The sequence below is a fragment of the Malaclemys terrapin genome, chromosome 2, assembly GCF_027887155.1.
Source record: "Malaclemys terrapin pileata isolate rMalTer1 chromosome 2, rMalTer1.hap1, whole genome shotgun sequence".
In the NCBI taxonomy this organism is placed as follows: domain Eukaryota; kingdom Metazoa; phylum Chordata; order Testudines; family Emydidae; genus Malaclemys; species Malaclemys terrapin.
Window position 1 is genome coordinate 251,450,332 of NC_071506.1, and position 26,485 is coordinate 251,476,816.

Below are 26,485 nucleotides of genomic sequence, written 5' to 3' on the forward strand. Positions count from 1 at the left end.
ATTCTTCCAGCTAAACTAAAATAGAGCTCTGCACAAAGGACAACAGAGCCATAAAACTGCATGAGGAGTCAGCGATGCTACTACCAAGCTTCTGCCTTGCTGTCATAGGCGTGAAGAGCCAAATTATGTCAGACTTGCTTATTAACAGAACTAATGTGTCATTTATGTCACATACTCTTGCCCACTTCCTGCCCACCTATTCTAGCCATTGCTGTGCTTGCTTATTCCTGTACACCCAGACTTGAGGTCCAGGTAGTCTGCACAGGGATGGAAAGAGAGCTCATGCCTCCTTACGCACCTGTGTGGACATATAAGCCAAGAGACTACGAAGCCCTCCAATATGTTTTCATTGGTTTTCTTCTTGGGATCTATTGCTCCACTGTCAAAGGGTCCTTTAGGGTCCAGTTCATCACTGGTCATTCAGGGGCAGTTTTGTCACAATAAGAAGTGACTAGCGATTATCAAAGGAAAGTGGGATTAGCCAGCCATGTTTAGTATGGAGAAACAGACAGCACAGTGTGACTCTGTATGTACATGATCAGATACTGAGAATTGTATTTCACTTGCAAAGTCTCCAAATTAAAATGCTCACAACACCCACCAACACAGCTCAAAGTAGAGTAGAATGTGGCCTATGCTGTGATAAGAGTTCTGTCAGCTCCACCTGCAGACTTGCACCGAAATAACTAGCTTGGTTTTAATTCACACCTTGAGTTATTTTGGTGCAAGTCTGTGTGTGTGCACTCTTATTGTGGAGTACAAGTGTCTTATTTCAACGTAGCTTCAACCCAGACTAGCAAAAATCAAAACAAGACACTGGGTTTTCTGCTGCTCAGCACCATAATATTGCAGTGTATTCCACATAAAAGTGACACTCTGAATCCAAAATAAGAGTGTCAACACACAAACTTGCCCTGAAATAAAGTGTGGATTACAACCAATTTAATTAGTTTGGTGCAAATTTTTGCATAGACCAGCCCTTAGTGAATTGGCAAGTTGGTGACTAGCCCAAACAGTGAAGGCTGCCTGCGCAGAGATGGAGTGTTTCTTCTGTAACCGTAGGTGCCGTTGTATCCAACCAGAGGCTTGACTGAGGTGAGAAACAGCCGGTGACCACCCACATGTGTTGCAGAATGACCTGAGGGAAAACTCAAATAAGGATCAGGTTAGCTTGCGAGGCTCATTTATATATATAAAAAAGTATTTACAAAGCTGTCATCTTATAGACTGCACAGACTCAGAGAAATGTAGGGCTGGAAGGGACCTTGCTTGCACGGTCATCAAGTCCAGCCCCCTGCACTACGGCAGGATCAAGTAAATCTATACCCATTTCTGCAACATGTTCATCCAACCAGTTCTTAAAAACCTCCAGCAATGGAGATTCCACAACACCCCTTGGAAGCCTATTCAAGAGCTTCATTACCATTAGTTGCAACGTTTTTCCTACTTGCGAACCTAAATCTCCCTTGCTGCAGATTAAGCCCATTACTGCTTGCTCTACCATCAGCAGACATGGAGAACAACTGCTTGCAGTCCTCTTTATAACAGCCCTTAATGTATTTGAACAGTGTTATTGGGTTCACCCCCCGTCTTCTTTTCTCAAAACTAAACAGGCCCAGTTTGTTTAATCTTTCTTTAAAGGGCAGGGTTGCTAACCCTTTTATCATTTTTGTTGTTCTCCTCTGGACTCGCTCCAATTTAGCCACATTGTTCCTAAAGTGTAGGCTCCCCCCGACTTAGACACAGTACTCCAGCTGAGGCCTCACCAGTGCTGAGTAGACCAGGCCTATTACCTCCCACATCTTATTTATGACACTCCTGTTAATATACCTCCCACCCCCACCAGAATAATATTAGCCTTTTTCACAACTGCATCAAATTGTTGACTCATTCAATTTGTGATCCACCACACCCCCCAGATCCTTTTAATCAGTACTACCATTTAGCCCATTATTCCCTATTTTGTAGTTGTGTATTTGCTTTTTCCTTCCTTAATGAAGTACTTTCAGGGCTGGCTCTACTGTTTTTGCAGCCCCAAGCAGCACGCCGAATTGCCGCTGCGGACGGCAGGGGCAGTCCGTGCGCCATTAGGGCGGCACGCGCATTTCCGCGGCGGGGGCAATTTGGCCGCAGCTTCTGTCCTGCTGCCGAATTGCCGCCGCCGTGGAAACGTGCGTGCCGCCCTAACGTCGCACGGACTGCCCCTGCCGTCCGCAGCGGCAATTCAGCGTGCTGCTTGGGGGCAAAACCACACGGACTGACGCCCCTTGCAGATTGCCGCCCCAAGCACCTGCTTGGAAGGCTGGTGCCTGGAGCCGGCCCTGAGTACTTTGCACTTTACTGAAGTGGTTGACGTCAGACCTATTCTCAAATTTGTGAAGGTTGGTTTGAATTCTAATCCTGTCCTCCAAAGTGCTTACATCCCCACGCAGCTTGGTGTCATCTGCAGATTTTATAAGCATAGTCTCCACTCCTTTATCCAAGTCATTAATGAAAATATTGAATAACACCAGATCAAGGACTGACCGCTGTGAGATACCCCTCCACTAAATACATCCTCCCAGTTTGAGAATGAACCATTGATAACTCGGAGTACGGTCTTTCAATCAATTATGCAGCCACCTTATAGTAATTTCATCTAGACCATATTTCCCTGTTTTGCTTAGATGAACGTCATATGGGACCGTGTTAAAAAAATTTTACTAAAAATCAAGATGTATTAAGTCTGCTTCCCTGCCCTCCACTTCCCCCAACCCTCAACTTCACTAGGTCTGTAACTAGGGTGACCAGATGTCCCGATTTTATCGGGACAGTCCTGATTTTGGGGTCTTTTTCTTATATAGGCTCCTATTGCCCCCCACCCCCGTCCCAGTTTTTCACACTTGCTATCTGGTCACCCTACCTGTAATCCTATCAAAGAAGGAAATTAGGTTGGTTTTGGGCATGATTTTTTTCTTGATAAAGCCATGCTAGCTGGTCTTTATAATCTTGTTATCTTTTAAGTGCTTACAAACTGATTGTTTAATAATTTGTTCCAATATCTTTCCAGGTATCAAAGTTAGGCTGACTGGTTTATAATATCCTGGATCCTCGTTACCCTCTTTAAAGCTAGGTACTATGTTTGCCCTTCTCCAGTCCACTGGGACCTCACCTGTCCTCCATGAGTTCTTGGTGATAATGGCTAATAGTTCTCAGATTGCTTCAGCTAGTGCCTTAAGTACTCTAGGAAGCAACTGAGGGTCCTGTGGCACCTTTAAGACTAACAGAAGTATTGGGAGCATAAGCTTTCGTGGGTAAGAACCTCACTTCTTGCATCTGAAGAAGTGAGGTTCTTACCCACGAAAGCTTATGTTCCCAATACCTCTGTTAGTCTTAAAGGTGCCACAGGACCCTCTGTTGCTTTTTACAGATTCAGACTAACACGGCTACCCCTCTAATACTTGTAATCTAGGAAGAATTTCCTCAGGCCCTGCTGACTGATTTATCTATATATTTTAACAAAATACAACTGATTTATCTACATATTTTAACCTGTTCTTTGCCTTTGTTGGCTTGTGTTCTTTCCCCCTTGTTGTTAGTATTAACTGTGTTGTGTATCTGGTCACCATTAACCCTTTTTAGTGATGATTGAGGCATAACAGGCATTTAACACTTCAGGTGTCATCAATTATTAGCTCTCCTTCCCCACTAAGTAGAGGCCCTACACTTTCCTACATCTTTCTCTTGCTCCTAATGTCTATATACGTGTGTACCGTAAGATGGTATGTTTGATTGTCTTGCCTTCTTATGTTGCTCATCTTGTAGGATTGTGAGCCCTTTGGGACAAGAGCCATGTCTGCCTCTATGTTTGTGCAAGTGTCTAGCACAATTGGTCCCTGAGCCTAACCAGGCTCTCTGGAGCTACTATGATGTAAATAAGGGTAATAAATAGCACGCTGTGAGATCTGCAGATGAGAGGTTCAGAGATTTCTGGCTCTTTGTTTTGGCCGCATCACCTCCCTTTGTATTCTTCCACTGGCTCTTCCTCCGCTGCATCAAACACAATTACTTGTCTTCATTTTTAAGAGCTTTGGCCCCACCCTTTGTATAATCTCATAGCCTTTAAAGGCCAGAAGGGCCCTCGTAATCATCTGGTCTGACTTCTTGCACATAGTAGGCCACAGAACCTCACCTACCCACTCCTGTAGTAGGCTCAACTCTGGCTGAGTTACTGAAGTCCTCAAATCTTGATTTAAAGACTTTTGTTACCGAGAATTCACCATTCACTCTAGTTCAAACCAGCAGGTGACCCATGCTCCATGCTGCAGAGGAAGGCAAAAAATCTCAGGGTCTCTGCCAATCTGATCTGGTAGAAAATTCCTTCCTTACCCTAAATATGGCAATCAGTTAGACCCTGAGCATGTAGGCAAGACCCAGCAGCCAGACACTTGGGAACAAATTCTCTGTAGAAACTCAGAGCCCTGCCCAGCTAGTGTCCCATCTCCGGCCATTGGAACTATTTAGTAATAGGAGTCACAGATTGGCTACAATGGAATATGGCCTATCTCATCACTCCATCCCCTCCACAAACAAATCAAGTTCAGTCTTAAAACAAGTTAGGTTTTGAAGGCTGTTCCAGAACTTCACTCCTCTGATAGTTAGAAACCATCTAATTTCAAGCCTAAACTTATTGATGGCCAGTTTATATTCATTTGTTCTTGTGCTACCATTGGCCCTTAAATTAAATAACTCCTCTCCCACTGTTTATGTCTCTGATATATTTATAGAGAGGAATCATATCTCCCCTCAAACTTTCTTTGGTTAGGCTAAACTAGCCAAGCTACTTAAATCTCCTCTTGTAAGGTAGGTTCTCCATTCTTCTGCTCATCCTAGTAGCCCTTCTCTGCATCTTTCTTAAGCATGGGAGACCAGAATTGCACACATTAGTCCAGATGAGGTCTCACCAGTATCTTGTATAATGGTACTAACACTTCCCTATCTCTACTGGAAATACCTTGTCTGATACATCCTAGGATGGCATTAGCCTTTCTCACGGCTGAAGGAAAAATTGAGGCAGAGAAGTTAAGTGGCTTGCTCAAGGCCACTAATGGAGCCAGTAGCAGAGCCAGGATTGGAACTCAGGTATGCCTGACTCCTAGGTTTGTGCTCAGACCCTCCCTCTCCCTCTTCCACCTGATTTGTACTTCTTTATTATTATTTCTAATGACAGGAAGAAAAGGTAAAATTAGAACACATTTACTTTACTAGCTACAATATTCAAACAAAGGTAAGCAAACTCGGCCAAATGTTTGTGCACATAGAATGATACTTACTTGTCCTTTTCTTTGGCGCAAAGGAGGTACAGGCTTGGTTGTGAAATAGGCAGCTGCATGGGGGTCCCTCCGAGCATTATAGGGAGGAATTATACAGCCCAGCTTTGGCAGAGAATGACTATAATCTCTGGCAATACTTTCCATTGCCACACCATCCAAAATGAACCACACCTCCTTATGTTCCAAGTCAGCTTTAGAAGGAGATAGTGCAAAATGACTCACTAGAAGCGATTTCCTTTTCTTGGGTGGCAACATTGATTTTGCTCAAGAATGGGCGAGAGCAAGGAGACGAGCAATGAGTGCTCCCGTGTTACCAGTAACTACACTGTCCTCTCTGCTGGAAAGCCTGAAGGAGTCCTTACGGGTTGCTATGGCTACACATCCACAGTGCTGCTTTTCTCCTGCAGCCTACACTGGTTGTTTACCCGCCCGCAGGTGAGAGCGAGAAAGAAAAAGTGAGATTTTTCTGAAAAGTATTAAACCCTTGCAGCAAATTCACTTTCCTTGGCATGACCCTCCGTACCGGACAGACACTCCAGTACAGGACATTGCCAAAGCAGAGAACATTACTGGCATTTGAACATGCCCAGGGATTTTTAGGCAGTGCAGCCGCAAATGGGATTGAAACAGAAAAGTGCAGAGCGAGGCTTGCGAATACTGACCTTTATTTTTGATTTTTCTATGTAGCTAACTATTATTTTGAATATTATTTTCTCTTTTGCAGTCTGCGACTGTGAGGTTTGGTAAAGACCAAGGTGAGAGTCATCCTGCAGCAATGCCAGCTCTTGGCCCCAGCCAGGACCACCCTAAGGTAGGCTTTGCCATGCCACAGCTGATCCAGAGCATACTTAGGCCAGGACTCAGCTCTGGAAATGGCTGTATGTGACACAGTACAAGATGGTAAAAACATCCCACTTTTGCTCATGGCAGTTTGTGAACTATGCTGTGAGTGCTCAGCTTGTGCCCCTAAGCATGTTTACATTTGCCTGTCATCAAACTTCAGCATCATCTGTGGGCCTCCCTTGTAGAACGTGCGAGTCCTGCCACCAAGCTGCGGGCTGGTCCCTAGTCTGTACACTTCGATAACTTATTCCTGGGGGCCAGAGTTGCAGGGAGTCCTTAGCTGGCAATCAAGCTGTAGCAACTTTCTGTTTCCTGGATTCTGGCTGCAGTTGTTGCCAATGGAAGGTCATCTAACTGCAACTGAGGAGTGAATCCTTTTATTTGTACCTGGTATTGTTTTGAAATGGCACAAGTCTGGGGCACTGAAGTGTTCCTGTGATTGTACCGCCTCTTACTTTACACAAGTGATGAGATAGAATAATGACTATGGTCCTAATGAACTAGGGCTCAGATCACCACTCGGAGGCAGCGACTTGCCCAAGGTCACACAGCAAGTTTGGGACATGAGACATTTATAGGTAGAGAAGGGTCTCTCAAACCACGAGCTGCCTTCTCTTTTTCCGTCTCCTCTCTCCTCCTTTCCCATCTCCTCAGAGCTTCCTCTCCCTCGCTCTGTGCCAGATGTATTCATTCCTCGCTCACATCCACTCAGAGACCTTTATCTCACCCCTTGCACCTCTGAGCTCCCCCATTTCCAGTACCCTAGGTGTGGTGCAGGGGAGGGGAGCAGTTGCAGGGATACCCACCTCAGTCTGCATCAGTAGCTGCTGCATGTACTGGTAGTGCAGCTGGGTTGCCTTGAGGGCTCGTCACCTGCAGTAATGCTGGACCTCAGATTCCACATGGATCTGACTGTGTCAGGAGCTCCAGGCTTCATAGAGGGCAGGGTGGCAGCATGACAGACCAGGGCTCGATCTGTGAGGTGCAGCTATGCTCACTCAGCTGGCTGTCAGATTTACTAATTCCTTCAGGCACCCAGTCAGCTGGGCTTTACAAAACAAGGACAAGCACTGTTTACTGTAAGCATGGGTGTCCCATCTCTCACTAGAAACAGCCTGTGCTGGTCACTCCCATTAACGTAGTGTGAGGTGTAGGTAAGAGTCAATACATCTTTCTTTCTCTGGAAAACTGGGACAGGAATCACTACTAGGTTGGTAGGGCTGGGAGGGGAGAGCAGGAGGGGATGGCAAAACATTTTGTCTACATGGCAGAAAACAGGTCCAAGCAAGTCCTGAGGTGTGGGACAGAATCAGAGAGGGAAATGGGAGACAGAACTTTCTCTCCAGAAGGGGACTTGGAATGAAGCATTCAGTATTGGGAAGTTATTGTGCAGCCAGGAGCTGGCACATGGAAAACATCTAGGAAGATGGGAGACAGGGATCAGAATGAACCAGGGGAGTAAAGGAGCTGAGGTCTATTTACACTGATGTGATAGAGACTCTTGGGGAAATTTATGACACTAGAGCTGTAGCAGGAGCGTATATTTTCCTGGATTACTGAGGGAACAGGCCCTTTACTAAACTAAGTTGAGCTAGAAGCAGGTTTTTGTGCTCGGGAAGATTACAGTCTTGACCGTGATATCTATGACGCTCTCTGTTAATCAGTACACCAGGTGCAGAGGGAACCCTTACACATCCACTGCCCCTGCAATGACCCTCATCCCAGTCCGGAAGAATTTCATTCCATGTTTTAGGCTTTACATAAAATCTTAGTCCTGGGCCTCTCCTGAATGCATTCTGGTATTCATGCTTGGGGTCCATTATTAGCAAAGGTCATTCAACTCTTTTCATGTACAATATGTCTAGCAGGGTGTGCATGAGTTTATTGAAGGAGTGGGGCCCCAAAGAAGGAGAATGGGGCCTTCATGACACTTCGCTCTGGCAATATTCCAAAGAGTCTCTGACTATGGGTTTGCTCTGTAGGACCCTAACAAGGGGATTTTCCAAAAATTGATCACATGTAACTTTCTATGACCTTGGATCCCTTGCCTTATTTTAATGAATGAGCCTCTATTAAGAGCAGGGGGTAAATGTTTTCCCTTTGTTCCTCTTTCAGTTTACAAATTTGTCTTCTCCCATAGCTGTCTGTTAAAAGATTGGTTCTGCCCCTGCTTTCACCTTTCCAGTTTTATTGCTAAGACATAAAACAGAGGTCCTGACCACTTGGCGTTAAAGATCCAGGGCTCTTTTTGTGAGGGTAACGGTGGGCAGGTTAGTTTCCAGATTCCAAACTTCTGTCTTGTCTTGCTGTTTCAGTTAGATATGATGATCTTTATTTTGCATCCTAAACTGTTGTGCACTGTTGCTGCCCACTGTCAAAAAGCTTCAGTGTTCTGCTAAGTGGTGGCTGAAAGGGACAGCATATATTCCTATCTCATAAGCATTGTTGTGAGGCTTAAGTAGTTGATGTTTGTAGAGTATTTGATGTCCCTGGATGAAAGGTGCTGTAGAACTGAATGTATTATTATTTCCCATTGTTGCTCCCTACACTTGGCTCTGCTATTAAACCTGGATGTCCTTCCTGACATGGTTTCTTTGTTGCAAGGTTTCACCTTCATACTCCGCAGTTTATGGTCAACTGGTTCTAATATAGCTGAAAAGTATGGACCAATAAGGATTATGGCCTAACACTCCTCCTTGGCTCTCACTATTTTAATACACACCATGTTCAAGTAAGAGTCTAGCTCTGTTGTGGGTTTTGTTAGAGCACAAAACTTGTCAAGGACAAAGCGTTCACCGCATCACTGAAGCTCATAATAAGGTGCAATATTTTATGGTTAGTGTCTGGGAAACTTCTAGTGAGAGTCTGTTGTATTTTTTAAATGACTTTGGGCCTGATCTTGTTTCCATTGAAGAATGGAAACTTTGCCCAAGCAACTGGGGGTGGGGGAAAAAAGGGTAGGAAATCCTCATTTTTTGGTCCACAAGAATTTTTTTTTTTTAAAAAGGTCTTTTGTTCATTGACATTTTTCTTTAGAACACATTAAGCAATATACCTCTAATAAATGGCAAACACTAGGCAATTGGTATTCATTCAAAGTATTCTCTTTTTCCTCAACTAGTAGTAAGGACCAATTTCCAATAACAAATATAACGTGCCGTAGATTGTTTTAGGAAGACTTTGATACTGTGAAAAGATAACCCAGTCCTTTCCCTGTTGTTTTTAATAGATATCTTGGGCCAATATTTTAAAATGGGACTTCTGTTTTGCAGGTGCAATCCAGTAGTTAGATGTCTAAATGCTAGCATTTATTAATGCTGCAATTTTGTTCCTTCACTTAATTTTGTCCCCCAAATGAGAGGCCCTTTGTTTATTGAGAGAAACACAGGCCCTTTGTTTATTGAGAGAAAAGAGACAAATATTGAAAAAATATCAAAAGAAAACAAAACAAGGAAAAAAGCAATTTTCATGGTTAGCATGTTGTTTGGTTTCAAAGTGGACACTGGTTATTTAAGGTAATCTGAAAATGCCCTTTTCAAAATCTTATTTAACATTTCAGAATAAGCGGGCAGTTAATTCATCCCATAAGACAAGACTGAACACAAGACAGCTCTGCAATGTCCTCTAGGCTTTCAGACCTCCAGTGACATTTATACTGCAGAAGCAGTAGCTTCTCCCTAGGGAACATTGTAATCAGTTTTCTGTTATAAGCCTGGATCTTATCCCTTTCAAAAACCCACAGTAAAGGTCCTTTCCCCACCTAATGTCATATATAGAGCCTGCTCCTTACAGGTGCAATTCTCTGCAGCTTCAAAGAAAGTTGCAGGTACTCAACATGGGCCAGCTCCAACACTCATTGGAGTAAATGAAAGCAGTTCTTTTGACCTCAGTGGAACCGGAGCAAGCCCCACCTCTCAGGAACAGGCCAATAGACAATGCTAGTCCCTTAAAAAAACTTAGTCTCTCCTGTGTCCCTTAAAAAAATGTTATGGTCTTTCTTCAACAAAATTACCAGGTTTCATCCAACTGTATTCCCTTTGAGGCACCTGTTGCCAAGCCCCTCATTGCTAGACCCTGTTAACCTGACACCATTTCTCTTCATACCTTTTCTGATGAGATGAACTAAGATGTGGGGGGAAAATACAGCCATTCAGGAGAAAACTTGGGACCTGATCCTGCTAACCTGTGCGAGTAGCATTTATCCATGTGTATTATACCACTGACTGCAGTGGGACTAGTCATGTGAGTAAGGGGTTTGAGGTTTGGGCCTTGAAATAGGAACCAGATGAAAACGAAACAAAAAGAAAATGAATGCAGACCACTTGACAGCAGAAGGTCATCAGGAAGCCAAGATGGAAACAGGTGGCCCAGACCAAAGAAAAATCATCTGCATTTTAAAAAAATGGCCTGAAGTCTCAAGGCTAAAGAATTCTCATAAACTTCAGGGCAAAATTGTTCAAAAAAAGCAGGACAAAAATTTGCAGTAGGAAATTGAAAATAAAATTGATACAGCCCATTTACAGTCACTGGGATGAAATCGTAGTATCTCATGTCCTTAAAGATAGTCCTTATGCATTCATTTGCCAACAACCTTGGCTAACAATTGAACTTCAGGGTGGAGATTAGAGCAATAGCAGGTGGCAGTCTAATTGCTATCAATCTTATCTCTGAATCCCCATTTGTCATCTAAACTCACTACAGCTGGCTCTCAACTCGGATTATCTTCATTGCTATTAAGTACAGGTTCAAAGGAAGTATGGATTTTAGATCTCTCATTTGCATGCTGCCCAAAGCCAAAGCGGCCTGTGTGATTTGGAATATGGCAGCGGAGTATACAGGTGCCAGGTTCAGAAGACTGGAGCATGAGGTGAACTATGTAGGATACAGAACTAAGTACCCTTTTCATTCTACTCACAGGAAATCATTCACTGTGCAACTTGACATTCATTATCTTACCTAGCTAGCTGGTAAGAGCTTGATTCATCAAGCTAAGAATGACTGAAGGGAAGAATAATGCAGAAAATCCATCATCAGGTCTGGTATGGAGCCAGAAAGCAGCAAACAACTGAGAAGGCAGCACAGCAATTGGAAAACACCAAGCTGGCTTTCTTTTTCCATCAGCAAGAATAATAAAGCAAATGAAAACTAATTTCAGAGTCCATTTCAGTGATATTAGTAACAGTGCCTATTTCAGGGAATTATTTATCACAGTGATAAGAGATGCTTTCTTTATTATACCTTTGAGAGCAGCTTGAAGAACCGAAGTTATTTCTCTCTCAGTATTTCAAGGAGAGTCCTTCAAAGCTAACCCAAACCTGTTTTCTTCATTGGCTGCTGACGATAGGATTGCTGAGAAAGGAAAACCACAGCCTATTCTGTAACTAGGAATATATTCTGAGTCTGTTTAAGTGTACTGCACCTCTGAGTGGAAGCAGGAGCGCCGTCAGCTTTTTTGCCGCCCTAGGCGGCGGAAGGTCCCGCCCCCGAAATGCCGCCCCCAACAGAGGCAGCAGAAGGTCCCACCCCCGAAATGCTGCCAACGTCCGGGGCGGCCGAAGATCCGGCCGTCGCCTCCCAAATGTTAGTGCCCTAGGCGACCGCCTAGATCACCTAATGGGTTGCGCCGGCCCTGATTGGAAGGGGATTCCCCATCTTTCTGCTGAGGGAGATGGGTATGTGGCTCCAGGTGTGTGAACCTGCCACAGGCTGGAATCACAAAGAGGTTCACCTGGCTGCATTCCAGCATTTAAACAGGAAGATGCCAACCAGTCAAGATGACTCCACAGCAGTAGAGAGCACATAGGTACAGAGACAGGCTGCCACAGATGTGAAGCTATGCAGTGTGGGACAGCAGCAGGAGGAATGCCAGAAGCAGTGATATACCTGAGATACATTAATGATCTCTTCATACTCTGGACAGATGACCTGAACTCCTTCATCAGTTTCCACCACAACTTTAGCAACCACTGTCCCTCAATCAAATTCTCTCTAGGGCTCTCCCACACCAGCATCAAATTCCTGGATACCACAATCAGTTTCAACAATGGAATCCTACAAACAACTACATACAAGGAACCCAGGGATCACCACACCTACCTTTACAGATCCAGGATCCAGCCCAGACACACCAAGAAATCTGTTATCTACAGGCAGGCACTCAGATAACACAAAATATGCTCTGAGGAGGAAGTCTGGGATACACACCTTAACACACTTAAAACCACCTTCACCAAACAAGTACTCTCCACCAGAGAAGTAGATTGCATCATGGAATGGGCAACCCAAATACCCTGAGAGAACCTGCTTCAACACAGGAAAGAAAAACAACCCTACCACCTACACACTCTTAGTTGTCACCTACCAGTCCACACTAGAACCCCTATAAGATATCATCATCATCAAATAGTTACAGCACATATTTGATAGGGACCATATCCTAAAAGAAATCTTTCTTGAACCCTCACTTCTGGTCTTCAATCAACCCCCCAACCTCTCCAAGCTCATCATCAGAAGCAAGCTTCAGGACACACCAACTCAAAGCAGCACCAGACCCTGCCAGAACAACAGATGCAAAAACTGCAAACACATCTCCACGGCTACAATTTCCCACACACACGCCCTGTCCCCAACACACCTTTCAAGATCCAGGGTTCCTACACATGCCTATCACAACATGTGGTGTACCTCATCCAGTGCACTAAATACCTCAATAACAACTCTGTCAAGTTTCACCCACAATCACAATGCTCTTGAATGAACACAGAAAAATGATAAAAGACAAAAACACCCTATCATCCGTGAATGGACACTTTTTTCACAAAACCATCACTCCATATCTGATCTCTCAAAAGAAATCCACACAACACCTTCAAAAGACGAGTCTGGGAGCTTAAATTCATTACTTTGCTAGACACTAAAATCCATGGACTCAGTAGAGACACTTTTTATGTTCTATTACAACAATCTGTAACCCACTAATCCTCTTTTGTCCTAGGACTGCAAAAGTATGAATTGCCCCTTCATCTTGAATGGTCTCTTCCAACGTGTATTAACTCCTTATGCTAAAGAATCTGTTCCACCTTGTATTTAGCTGTGACCCTCTGAGTATCTTGCCAGACCTGAAAAGCTCTGTGTAATATCAAAAGCTTGTCTCTTTCATGAACAAAAGTTGGTCCAATAAAAGATATTACCTCACCGCTGGTTGTCTCTCTCATATCCTGGGACCAACCCTGCTACAACAACACAGCAAAGAAGCAGAATAGTTAAAATGAAATGTAGATGCATCCACACAAATCTTAGCTTGAAAATACTCATTCCAGAATAAAGTTGTTTCACTTTGACAGTGTGTTGATTAAAGCAGGCCAGACAATCCAAAAATGAATTTGTGTGGGGAGGGCAGGCAGCATATCCCCAAAACTATTACTCAAAAAACTGTCCTGTGTAGTTTTTGAGCCTGTGCCTGCTATATCCTTACTCACAAGGACTGTCCCAGTAAAGTGAGAGGGATTATTTGTGTGAGTAGAGACCACAGATCTGAATAAAAGTTACAAGATGAAGCACTTAAACAGTAAAAGCAAATTAGTTCCCTTTAACATATATATCTTGTTAAAATCAAACTCAGCTCTGTGTAGCAGGTCTCGCTGTATGCGCCCCACCAGATCCGAAGATCTCCGTTCATGCATTCCTCTTCCCAAAGGCTTCCACCAGTTGCTGTACCCCAGATTGTTTGCTAATTCAGCAATTAGTTAGTCAGAACTGCCGGACACCATATAAGCCATGACGTTCCTTTCAGACAAACTCTTCAAAACAATATTCCCATGGAGACCAACCAAGACTCCCTGCTATTCCAGAATATACACCTAGTACTATGCTGAACAAGGACCAGGCTCTGCAGGGGCTATGTCAGGTTTCCCCCAGTGAAGAACCAGGCATCCTGGGAAGGCATTGACATGCTATTTAAAATAACAGCAGAGCAGTGGAATGAGACAGCCTTTTGCAGCCTGTATACCACAGCACAAGTGTTGGAAGAAGGAGGTGTTGAGTGGTGTGGTAATTCCAGGGTAACTCACAAGATGGAGCCAAAGAACTTGTTCAGAGGGCTTGTTTTGCTTTTCGAGGCCACTTTTGTATGTTCTGTTTCTGTATTTGATAAAGAGGCAAATGACAACAAATCAGCTATAAACAGTTTTCCCTTTGCTTTTGAAGATGCCATGCTGTCATTCTAGCATATTGTAGTCTGATAAGAATAGTGTTAGTATCACATATCTAAATCCATCTATATTCCCTTCCTTACTTTATTTTACATTGTCATTTACAAGCAATATTTTTTCCCCAAAAACAGACCAACAGGGCAGATGTGAGACAAAGGTATTTAAATCAGAGGAGAACACTGAAGAAAGCTGAAATTTTGGATGAAATGTTCTGTCTGCCTCCAATGTATCAGATAAGTTTATACAATTCAGTTCTTTCCCCTACTTAGCTTTTTCCCATCATGCCTAAAACTATTTTATACTTACCGGTCACTCTCTATAGTTGCACACACATCCCCTCCAGCCATCACAGCTGACCCAACCCAAGCTATATAGAATCTGGACATATTTTAATAAGCTATTGCTTCCTTTACTTAGGCTGAAGAAGATCTTCCTCCCCAGACAGCCCCACAGAAGTCATGTACTAACTCATCGAGTAAGGTGCTATTTGATGTGAGTGAGAGGGACAGAATCTGTCCCATAGTGTCCGTTAGCCCAAAGTACTTTACAAACTGTGGGGCAAATCCTGCCCAACTCCTCACACCTTACACACACACACACACACACTCCTGTTTACATGGGCAGCCAAGGTTAAAAAGCAGTGGAATGGTCATGGTTGTATTGCAGGGGGGGACATGAAATGGAAAGGTTATACAGGGAGAGTTCACATACCCCTGTGAGCCAGGGCACCTCTCTCCATAGCCGTGTGAGAGGTCTGGGGGAAGGCAGGTGGGTCTTGAGCTATGCAGAATCAGTGTCTGAAACCCTGCTTAGGGGGCTCATATTGGCCTGCCACTGCTACTGTAGCCTAGACACTACACTAGCAACTGCAAAGCGAGTGTGTGGCTGCTCTGCTCTGTGGTTCCAGATCGAGGAAGAAGATTTGATTCCCCTATGTAACACCCAGTGACCTGTGAAAAGAATTTGGCTGTCAATGAATCTAGGAGCCCCAAGGTGCAGCCACCTCTGCGATGGAGGCCAGCCTGAGGAGATTTGGCTAAGGACACTAAGGCAAAGGCTTGTGCTTATGAAAAGTGACATGGACTCTTTAACATCCAAGTGGATCAGGGAGATGGCCTCAGAATTTAAGGCTTCTTCTGATAGATCTCAACATGGTTAATTTATCTCAAGAAGGTCTCAATTACCGCTGCCTAGATTTGAACCCATCCCTCCTGGTATATAGTAATGTGTTTACACAGTTTCTTGCATCCAAAAGTGTTACAAACTTTAACTGCTCTACTGGGACAGGACCAACTGTGCTTAGGCATCGCTTCACCCACTGCTGAAACGCATCCTCCTCTGGGCCGAAATACAGTTCTTTAGCAATGCACAGCAACACAACAAACCAGTGTCTGGCAGGCAGGAGGATACTGTCAGCACCCTGGTATCTAACCAGGCTCTATACTGATATGTTACAAAGTGATTGCTTCATTTGAGGTGTGAACTGATAATTTGTAATGCTTCAGCCAAGCAATAAGGTGGTGTGGCTGGAACAAATTCATTTTTTAAACAAAATTCTTCTCCACCTCCCAAATGACAATACACTATACACATACTAACAGTGTCACAGACCCTCCAGAAGACAAAGCACAGGCCTTCATAGAATCCTGCACAAGCTGCAAAATTTTGGCTGCAGTTTTGGATTCATTTCCATGAACTGAATTGAATCAAAGTGGCTATTTCTAAAGCTCTCCAAGCCTAATTTTACATAGCATGAGCCCATTTGACAATTGCCTAGGCGGTCCCAGTGAGCTTTTCAAATTCAGAGCAAAAAAAAAAAAAAATCTTTGGGAGTGGCCCCGAGGGTCTGTCCTGGGACAGAACACATTCAATATGGCAACTGTAAGGAGGTGGGGTGGGATAGTAACAAAGATCCCTTTGGAACCATGATTTCAAAGTGACAGCATGGTGGCTAACCTCCTGGCCAACACACTTGATATTGAACTGGGACCACCACAGCTAGAAGTATCTGATCAGCTGCTACAACTTGAGGTAAACAGTCAGGCCTCTGTAGTTGGGAACTACAACAATTCATATCCCCTACAGATTGTCAAAGAGGGGGACTGTAACACACTGAGCAGTAGGTTACAACAGCACTGGATGAAACCAGGGAATACTAGATACAATCAAATTCTTATTGAATTATTTATTGAGCCCATTATCAACTAACAAACTAGCAGATAGAGATTTTCCAAAACTCTTATTCTAGTTAAGGTTGCCCAACACTTTCAATTGTCAGACCTTCTTTCAGCTGCTTGTAGATTTGCCTAACTGTAATTGTTCAGGATGAAATTTTCCCATGGTGGGCGTACGTCTTAGGCTGAATTTTGGGCTTGGGTTTTTTTTAAGTTTCAGCCAAAACAGTTCAGCCATTTCCAAGAATGAGACTTGCAGGTGTGTGTGGGGGGAAATATGTAGGTTTTGCCCACGTTAAACAAACAAAATCGCAACTGTTCCCTTGAGAAGTTTTAGCACCTCCATGCTTTGGAGCAAGGACTTGAAATTCAGCTGGTAGAGAGTGGGGAAAGAATTGGCTTTTTGTTAGGGATGTGCCTTTTGCCATCCCTTTGAAAATCTGCTCAAATATGGCCCAGTTATAAGCCTTCGAAAAATCTCAGACTGCACACACTCAGTAGTAACATGTCATGGGCACCAGAATGGAGGGGAGGAAGGGGTCCTGCCCCCCCACTTTTAAAAATGGGAGGGCTATGCCAGTGAAGGGCTGAGGTGAGCCTCTCCATGGTCCTGCCCCTACTCCTCCTCTTCCTCCTGAAGCAGGCCCCACCCACTGTCCCAGCCAGAACCCAGAGCCAGGCTGTGGTAAGAGACGCCCAGGGAGCCCGGGCCACTATGGTGAGCCCTCAACCCTCCATCTGCCCTGAGTGGGGAGGCCAGGGGGCCTTACAGCAGCCCCCAGGGAGTGCCGCCCAGGGTAGCAAAGGGTCCGGGAATCCCCACAGCAACCCAGGCTCCCTGGGCAGCTTTTACCATGGCCTGGCTCCAGCTTGTGGCCTGGCTAGGGGACAGGGCCTTGTGGGTAGAGGAGGGGGTGTGGCCTCAGGGGAAGAGGAGGAGCAGGGGCGTGGCCTCAAAGGGGATGGGAACTCGTGGCCCTCCCACTCCTATCGAGATTCCGGTGCTCCTGTAACATGTTAGTGTTTGGCAGATAAATTCTCCAAAGATTCCATTTGCACTGGACATGAGTCAGCCCAAGGCTGAAAGGTCCGAGCAGGACTTTACCTGGTTGCTCTTCCTGGTTGCCAGAGGCCTCTGGCACTGGGTACCAGATTTAAAAGATGAGAGACTCTCTCTCATGTGCTTTCAATGCTCTCCTGGATGGCACCCAGGGAGTGTAGAGGGCAATGCTGCCTGAATAGAATCTAGAGTGGCTAAGGGCCAGACTGAGTATGGCGGAGGGGTGATGATGGTGGTGATGGCAGCAGTGCAGGGAATAGACTGGGACTATCTGGGCATAGGGACTAGGTGCCAGAGTGGTGGTGGGGAACACTGGAACTCAGATGGGGAGTCCAAAGGGGAGGTTGGGACTAGCTGAGCTAGGAGACTGGGAAAGGGATGAGGAGGCTGGAAAGGTGGACTGGTACTAGCTAGGGTAAAAACCGGAACAAGGATTTGGGGAGAGACTGGGACGAGGGAGACTGGGCAAGCAGCCAGATGTTCAGTAAGAGACAGGACTGGGATAGGCTTGAATGATGGGCAAGAAGGCTCTGTAGTCACTAGGACACTCCCCCTTCCAGAATTTGGAATGAAGCCCAAAAGTGAGTCTCACCATTCCTCTCCTATCAGCAAATAATTGTGAAACCCACTGGCAAAAAGTATATGTCTCATCCCCTTCTGGCAGCTGGTCCACAAAGAGGACAATCTATTATTGGTGCCAGTTACTGCATTAGCTGAAGTGGCAGAGGTCTGTGTGATGGAGCTAAAGGTTCCAACCCTGCTGATGAACCCTGTGGACATCATTATGATTCCACATGATGGAATTTCTATTTTTTCAGTTTGTTTATTTAAAAACCTAGGGAAGTTACACAGGCAACTTTAATTTTAGTATCCCTTAACTTCTGAGTGCTTAACTTTGCAACCTTAACCTTCTTTTAACATTTTTTTGTGTGTGTAATGGTTGATAAATGTTTTAGCTATGATTTGTATCCAACTTAACAGGGTTCAGGATCATACAGCTTTCCTAAAGGAAAAAGCTAGTGAATGAGTCCACTGTACAACAGCTCTCATTTCAAAAAGTGTGAGTGTGTGTGTTGGGGGGAGAGGCTAATGGTTTGGGCAAGGAACTTTGGGACAGAAGGTGAGTGTCTTTGCGTTAAAACAGCCCTAAAAGTCAATATTTAGTTCTTGAAGGATGGTAGTTTATTATTGCTGATAAGTAAAACAAGATAAAGTGTATACACAGAAACAAAGCAAAATATTTGGCTTTGAGAGTCAGGTTTCCTTCAGCTGTCAGGTTTGACAGCTCTATGGCCTGTATCAAAGACCTCCTTTCCCCCACAACAGCTAGGAAGAGGGAGTTGCAGCAACAGCATTGCTTCTGTCCATACTTTCACCTGGCCATTTAGTGATAGGGTGTTCAGCCTGTCACAGTACGATTGAAAAAGATGACTTTTATAACACACAGTACAGAATGTTCAGCATGCCTTGTACTTAAAGTCAACTGAGAAGCTCTCTCTGAAAACAATATGCTGTTTAAAATATTCAAGATCCAAAAATCAGTTGCAGAATATTTGTGCAGTTGTGTCAAAGGGATACCAAAACCTACATTTTAAAACCAGCTTGAAATAATTTCCTCCTATTTTAACTAGCAAAGATTGGATGAGTTCAAAGTTCTAGTTTTCCTGCAATAGCTGAAGGCATTATATCTAACACAAAGCTGGGAAACTGCTGTGGGTTAGGTGTTAGCAATGCCACTTAACCATTCCACAAGGAACACTGCACCCTGCAGTTCATATCTTCACTGGTAGAAAGCTTCCTGGGGCATTGGCACTTTGGCCAAAAATGTTCAACCCTGGGTGCCTGAAGTTAAGCACGTAAATCCACCTGAATATGGAATTAAATATTTAAAATCCACCTAGATATAACAGTGGCCTGACCGTCAAAGGGGCTGAACACCTGCGGCTCCCACTGAGTTCAGAAACTATTCTGAAGAAGAAAGTTTCTGTCATGTCAGGCCATTCTAACTAGAAGGCCGTAGGAAACTGTTAGATTTGCATTTTATAACTGCAGTTGCATCTGAAAAATATAGGCCATCTGAGAAGTCAGGATTATCTCTTACAAAATGTAAGTTATGGATCCCCGGGGTGGAAGGAAGGAATTTATGCCAGTCAAGGCTGATCATTAACTCTAGTTGAATTTCACATTACTTGAAGAAGATGCCTGCATTGCCCTTGATGAGAAAAGAAGCCGGGTGTAAAACTCTACAGGGTCCATTTCCTTGAGGCCTCTGGCTTAACCACTCAAAGGTCCACCCTGTAATCTATCCATTCAGGCTGCAATGGAAAACATGTCATTGACATCACTCTTTACAACTGAGTGAACAGTCTCTTAAATCTGACCAACTGAGAGGGAGGAGAGCAGTCCAAAGCCTAAGATGAGATCATTACCCAGGATGCTTATGCCATACATGTAGCAAGAACACTAGGAAGGAAATTCATAAATCCTGAACTCCCAGTGCAATAAGCATGCTTAAGATGCTGTACTTTGACCTCTGGAGAGGGGCCATGGCACAGAAATGCCTCAGAGACATGGCATTGGGGACTGGATCCTCTGGTATCTCTTTACCAGGCCAAACCATCACTCTGGACCTGAACACTGCTGAGCTTTGTGGACATTGCAGATCCAGCTCTAATTTTCATGATTTCTGATGATAATGGGGATGGAGTAGAACCCCGGATCCAAACACCCCTGAGCTTTGATGGAGTGGCAGACTCTGAGCTGGATCTAGACCTGAATTTTGTGGCTGGACCCGCTTTCTTTAATAGGGCTTAATGAAAATCCTGGATCTGAACCACCCTGATCTTTCCAAATTTTGTGACTCAGGCCCATCTCTACTTATATACCACTTCAAAGCACTGTAGATGCGTTAATTAATTAACTCATTAGCTTTTGATGGTGAGAAAGCGCTGGCAGTACCAGAGATTCATCACCCAAAAATATGCCTCCAGATACATAACTGTCAGGTGACAGTTATTTAAACGTAGCCAATTATAAACACATAATTGAAGAGATGCCAAGCATCTGAAATATGGGGAGGCAACATCACCACCCTTCAGAGAAGAAAGGAAAACACAGTGTGTGAAATCCCAGGCAGAGACACTGGGAAGGCAGGCTACGAGCTGTAAAGACCTGCAGAAGATTTGAAATGAATGTTGGCACCCTATAAAGAGGGCACTGGAGCCACACTCATTCCCCCCCCAAGACTTCATATACCGACATGGAGGGCCAGCTAGAGCTGGCCCGCCCACCCAGCCCTAATGATAGGGTCCTCATTCACAGTGAGCAGGTACAGCCCCACCCAGACAACATTAGGGGACAAAAGAATAAAATAAGAGCTAAATCTCCCTACGGTACCTCATCATGGTGACAGGAACAGGTGGCATGGGATAATTCTGCTGCCGTCCCTGAGGCTTGTGTGCTAAAATACTGTAGCTCATTTTGATTAAACTATTCGTTCATAACTGCTTGTGTCAAGCTGAATGAGGTGCAGATTAAGCCAAATATATTGCACGTTACTAGTAGAGGAATTAGTCCTGTAAATTCTTGTGTGATACGACAACTCACAAATTACAGATCAGCTAGAGGAAACCATAACTCACCCATTTCTCCTGTCTTCACCAACCATATTTAGTTTTCTGTTTATTTTTATAATAAATATTGACGTTCTTGGATTTTAGATGCGAATGAGCCTTCTCTGCCTAAACTTACACCCTTTTGTTTGGCATCTCTGCACAACCTTGGAGATGCAGAAGGGAGAAATGGCCACAAGCAGCACTCGGATACCCACAGGGATCTTGATCTCCTGCAAGGAATGCAGTTTTCAATTATTTAAAAATCCATTGTGATAATACTGATATTTGTAAATAGGCCAGAAACCTTCCACATGTCCCTTCATGGGCTAGGGTCACACTACAGGCAGCCTGCCTCAGCTTCCCTTCTTGGACTAGTCAAATAAAACTTCATCCAAGCAATTTCTTGGTCAAAAATACCCCTTTTGGGGGGCTGGGTTTATTAATATAAATAAACCTCAAAATTCCCAAACAAAGTCCATCCAAAAGCTCTGCCACAACAAAGGTTTATCTTCCTCCTCCCAGGCTTTCCTGCTAAGGCCTTTCCTGATTTGCCAGGCCACTCTCAGGCTCTATCTGACTGGCTGGAATCTAAGGCCTAGTCTACACTAGGAAATTAGATCAGGGCTGTAAAACATCCACACCCCTGAACCACACAGTTAAACCAACCTAACCCCTGGTGTAAACAGCATTAGGTTGATGGGTGAATTTGCCTTTTGACCTAGCTACTGCCTCTCACGGAGATGGGGTACATACGCTGACTGGAGAACCTCTCTTGTTGGCGAAGGTAGCGTCTTCACAAAAGCACAGCATTTTACATGTAGACAAGTCCTAACTCCTAGGACATTCAACTGGAGTCTGCTCACTACTAGCAGGATATGATCCCTAAGCATCCCACTCTTACTGCGGCCTCCGCTGCTCTTTACAGGGCAATCACCTGATCTTTCCCAGGTGTGGCTCCTTCGTAAGCAGGGTTGGCTCCACCTGCCCTGGGTGGGGACATGGGCAAGGGGTTGTTTGGGCCTCCAGCACTGCAGGCAGATGGAGAGTCCACTGCAGCTCCCCCACAACTGCCTGCCAACTCTTATCATGGCTGGGCTGCAGCTCCAAGGCCCCCTCACCCAGTTGGAGCCGGGTCAGGGAGAGATGTGCAGGCAGCTGTGGGGAGCCTGGGTCTCTCCACCTGCCATGGGCAGGGGTCTGCTGCTTTCACCTCCACCTCGGGTGTGGGCCCCCAGCCTCCCCATTTTTGGGAGGGCTCCAGCACCCTTGCCCTGGGCTGGGGCTTGGGCTAGTGGGGGCCAGCCTGCAGCCAGGGAGTCTGGGCAGCTGGAGCCAGTGCTCACGCTGCCCACCCACCTGGCGCTCAGGGGCTGGGGTCCATGTCTGCCACCCGCCTATCCAGTACTGGGGGCCACGCTGCCTGCCAACCCGGTGCTCCGGGGTGGAGGGGCTATGCTGCCTGGCCACCTGGCGTTCCAAGATGGAGGGGGCTGTGCTGTGTGCCTGCCCACTATGCTGGGGGCCATGCTCAGCTGCCTGCCTGGCAGTCTGGGCTGGGGAGGGGCCACGCTGCCTGCCCGCCCACCCACCTGACGGTCTGGGGCTCCAGCTGGGGGCAGCACCGACTGCCTGCCGCTTTGGGGCTGGGGGAGGATGCACCGCCCAGTACACTGGGGCTGGAGGTGCTCAGGCAGCCTGGGGCTGGTAGGGGAGCTCTGGGCTCCAGCTGGGGAAGGGGCCCCGGGCAGATGGGGCAGGCCAGCTGGGGACTTGCCTCCCCAAGCCCACTGTTCACCCATCGCCCATGATCTCAGGAAAATCTTCCTAACTATAAGGACAACAGGACAATGGAACAGACTGCCTCGGGAGGTTGTGGAAGCTCCTTCACTGGAGGTTTTCAAAAGGAGGCTGGATAGCCATCTGTCTTGGATGGTGTAGACCAGAGGTGAGCAAACTTTTTGGCCCAAGGGCTACATTGGGGTTGCACAACTGTACGGAGGGCCGGGTAGGGAAGGCTGTGCCTCCCCAAACAGCCTGGACCCCGCCCCCTCCCACTTCCTGCCCCCTGACTGCCCCACTCAGAACCTCCAACCCCCCCCCCTGCTCCTTGTCCCCTGACTGCCCTTCCGACCCCTATCCACATCCCATCCCCTGACCGCCCCCCCAGAACTTCTGCCCCATCCAACTGCCCCCTCCTCCCTGACTGCCACCAGGACCTCCCGCTCCCTTACCCAACCCCTCCGCTCCTCCTTACCAGCAGCAGGAGCTTTTTGCAGCTGTGACACCTGGCCAGAGCCAGCTGCGCTTCCCACGTTGCCCAGCGGGAGCAGCAGGCCAAGCATGGCCCGTGCAGTGGCATGGCTGGGGACCGGGGACTAGGCTTCCCAGCCGGGAGCTTGGGCCAGGCAGGACAGTCCCGCGGGCCATAGTTTGCCCATGTCTGGTTTAGACACAACAAATCCTGCATCTTGGCAGGGGGTTAGACCATATGACCTTTGCGACCCCTTCTAACCCTATGGTTCTATGATTCTACCGCTATATTCACCCTTGGGAAGTTGTACTGCTTTGACTACTTAAATAGGGAAGTAGGACCTTTGTGTCTAGACAAGCCCTAATTGCAACATGTGTATATGCAGCACCGGTTTGTTATCACGTCCCTGATTTATTTAATAGCTGATCACAAATTTGGAGGGCTCAGTCCTTCAAGCCCTTACTCACTCTACATGATTAGTACTGTTGAAGCAGCTGGTTGCACTTGCCTGAATAAGGATTTGCAAGATATGGATCATATTCTTCTATGGCCCAATTCTACCACCTTGCTCATGCTGAGTAATACCTAGTATTTGCAGTGGAACTACTCACCATATAAGGTATTACTCAATGTAAAGGTGGCGGAGTTGGGCCCATCACAAGCTAAATATGAGTCAACAGTGTGATGCTGTTGCAAAAAAAGCAAACATGATTCTGGGATGTATTAACAGGTGTGTTGTGAGCAAGACACGAGAAGTCATTCTTCCGCTCTACTCTGCTCTGGTTAGGCCTCAGCTGGAGTATTGTGTCCAGTTCTGGGCACCGCATTTTAAAAAAGATGTGGAGAAATTGGAAAGGGTCCAGAGAAGAGCAACAAGAATGATTAAAGGTCTTGAGAACATGACCTATGAAGGAAGGCTGAAAGAATTGGGTTTGTTTAGTTTGGAAAAGAGAAGACTGAGAGGGGACATGATAGCAGTTTTCAGGTATTTAAAAGGGTGTCATAAGGAGGAGGGAGAGAACTTGTTCACCTTAGCCTCTAAGGATAGAACCAGAAGCAATGGGTTTAAACTGCAGCAAGGAAGGTCTAGGTTGGACATTAGGAAAAAGTTCCTAACTGTCAGGGTGGTTAAACACTGGAATAAATTGCCTAGGGAGGTTGTGGAATCTCCATCTCTGGAGATATTTAAGAGTAGGTTAGATAAATGTCTATCAGGGATGGTCTAGACGGTATTTGGTCGTGCCACGCGGGCAGGGGACTGGACTCGATGACCTCTCGAGGTCCCTTCCAGTCCTAGAATCTATGAATCTATGAATCTATTATTAAGGAATGTAATAGAACTATGGTAGCAGTTAAAAACAAAAAATTAAAATCAAAGGCACACAAGCCCCTTTTCAGCTGATGTTCTTCCTTTTGTCTATCCATTTGGTGTCTCATTTTAAAAGATGTTCAGCACATGTTTACATTGTTTCAATTAATATTGCCTATCTTGTTTTCTGGAATTTTTTCTGCTCTTATGGCAATGATCTTTTTTCATTTTTTAAATCCTTCCTAATTTGTGATCATCTGGAACAGGATTGAGTTAATATTTTTGAGGCTATAACATGGAGTGACCATTCTCCCCAACGATGCTTTGTGCGTATTTTGAACGAAAGGACTCCTTATTACAACATGCCATTTAGGACATGGTTCCTTTGTGGTCTGGACGGCTCAAAAGAGCAGGAGACCTAGCAGAGAGCGGTTCAGTGTATTTAGCAAATGCTAGCATCATGAAATTGCTTTAATGCTAAGTTTAGCATTAATGATAGGAAGAACTAACTGTAAAGCTACATTTTCAGCATCTGTTGCTGGAACAAATGTCATGGTTATACGACCTTAAGATTCAAGGGAAACACCCACAAACTTCCAAGTATGTAGGCACTGACTATGCTATATAAATGCTGGTACCTTTCCCGAGGCTGGTTACATTTCCCTTGTGCGCCCTCTAGAGAAAGATCGCTTTCCAAGTTCTTGCTTGTTGCCGCACTTCCTTCCTCACCCTGAGGAAGATGAAGGCAGATGCTGGAGAAAACAGATGGGAAAACAACCTACCTGCCTCTGACGCCAGACAGACATTTTAGAGCTGTTACATCAAAGTCTGTTTTGGAGCGTGTCTTTCGGTCTATTGTATATGGAGCACAGTAGCTGCGTCTTCTTCAGCCGTGTTCTAGGGGGGTAGGATGCAGCCCACACAAAATATTCTCCCAGCCAGGACAAATCAGCTTACCCGCCCGGTTCCAGTCCCGATCTCTAAAGAACGAGAGACGCACGTTTAGAGTCTCCGCGGCAAGAACATGTCCCATCATTAACTGAGAGGCACAGAGAGATTCGCACGGAGCAGCCTCCGTTCTGGGAGCTGTGCGTTTTCCTCTTGCCTTCTGTGCAAAGGCACTTTGATTAGGCAATTCCCCCCTAAATAGATTGACATCCTGGTACTAAAAAGGACGCGTATGCAAGCAGCCCCCTCTTATCCCCATCTTGCTGTGGTGGTCTCCAGCTCACTCCTTCCCTCTGCTTCCCGCAGGGAGAAAGGAAAGCCCGAGTCACCGTTCTCCTTCCCTCTGCAGTTTTAGCGAGAGAGACAGACAGAGCTTCCCCCACCCTGAGGTGTCCTGTACTGTCTGTGCGTCTTGTCAGCCGTGTACAGCTGCGGCTGTCGGTGCCCCGTTACTCCCTGGCCGCGAGCACAATGGAGGAGAAGGCTACTGACAAATCCCACCGGAGCCCCTCCGCACGCCGTCTATTGCCACTGCTCCTTCAACGGAGCAATTTCGGCTGATTTAAATGATATTAGCTTCCAACCCGGGCATTGTTAGACCCGTTTAGAAGCCGAGAGGCCAGTAAATTGTTTATGGAAACACAGCAACTTTCTGCCCTGCCAAGCAGGTGTCTGACGTTTTTAGCGCAGGATTGGTAAATGTACCAGGGGACCGAAAAGCAGCCCCCAGCCCCGCGCTATTGTGGGAAGCAGCCGCTAACAAA

General features: G+C 45.7%; 1 long non-coding RNA gene across 1 annotated transcript; it reads right to left on the bottom strand.

Annotated features, from left to right (window-relative positions):
* Window positions 1-925: 925 nt before the first annotated feature.
* LOC128833056 (uncharacterized) lies at window positions 926-25,908 on the bottom strand. Its single transcript, XR_008444101.1, has 2 exons — window positions 25,556-25,908; window positions 926-1,138 (listed from the first exon to the last, which is right to left on the bottom strand). It is a non-coding gene; the product is annotated as an uncharacterized LOC128833056 (long non-coding RNA).
* Between the last annotated feature and the right edge of the window lie 577 nt (window positions 25,909-26,485).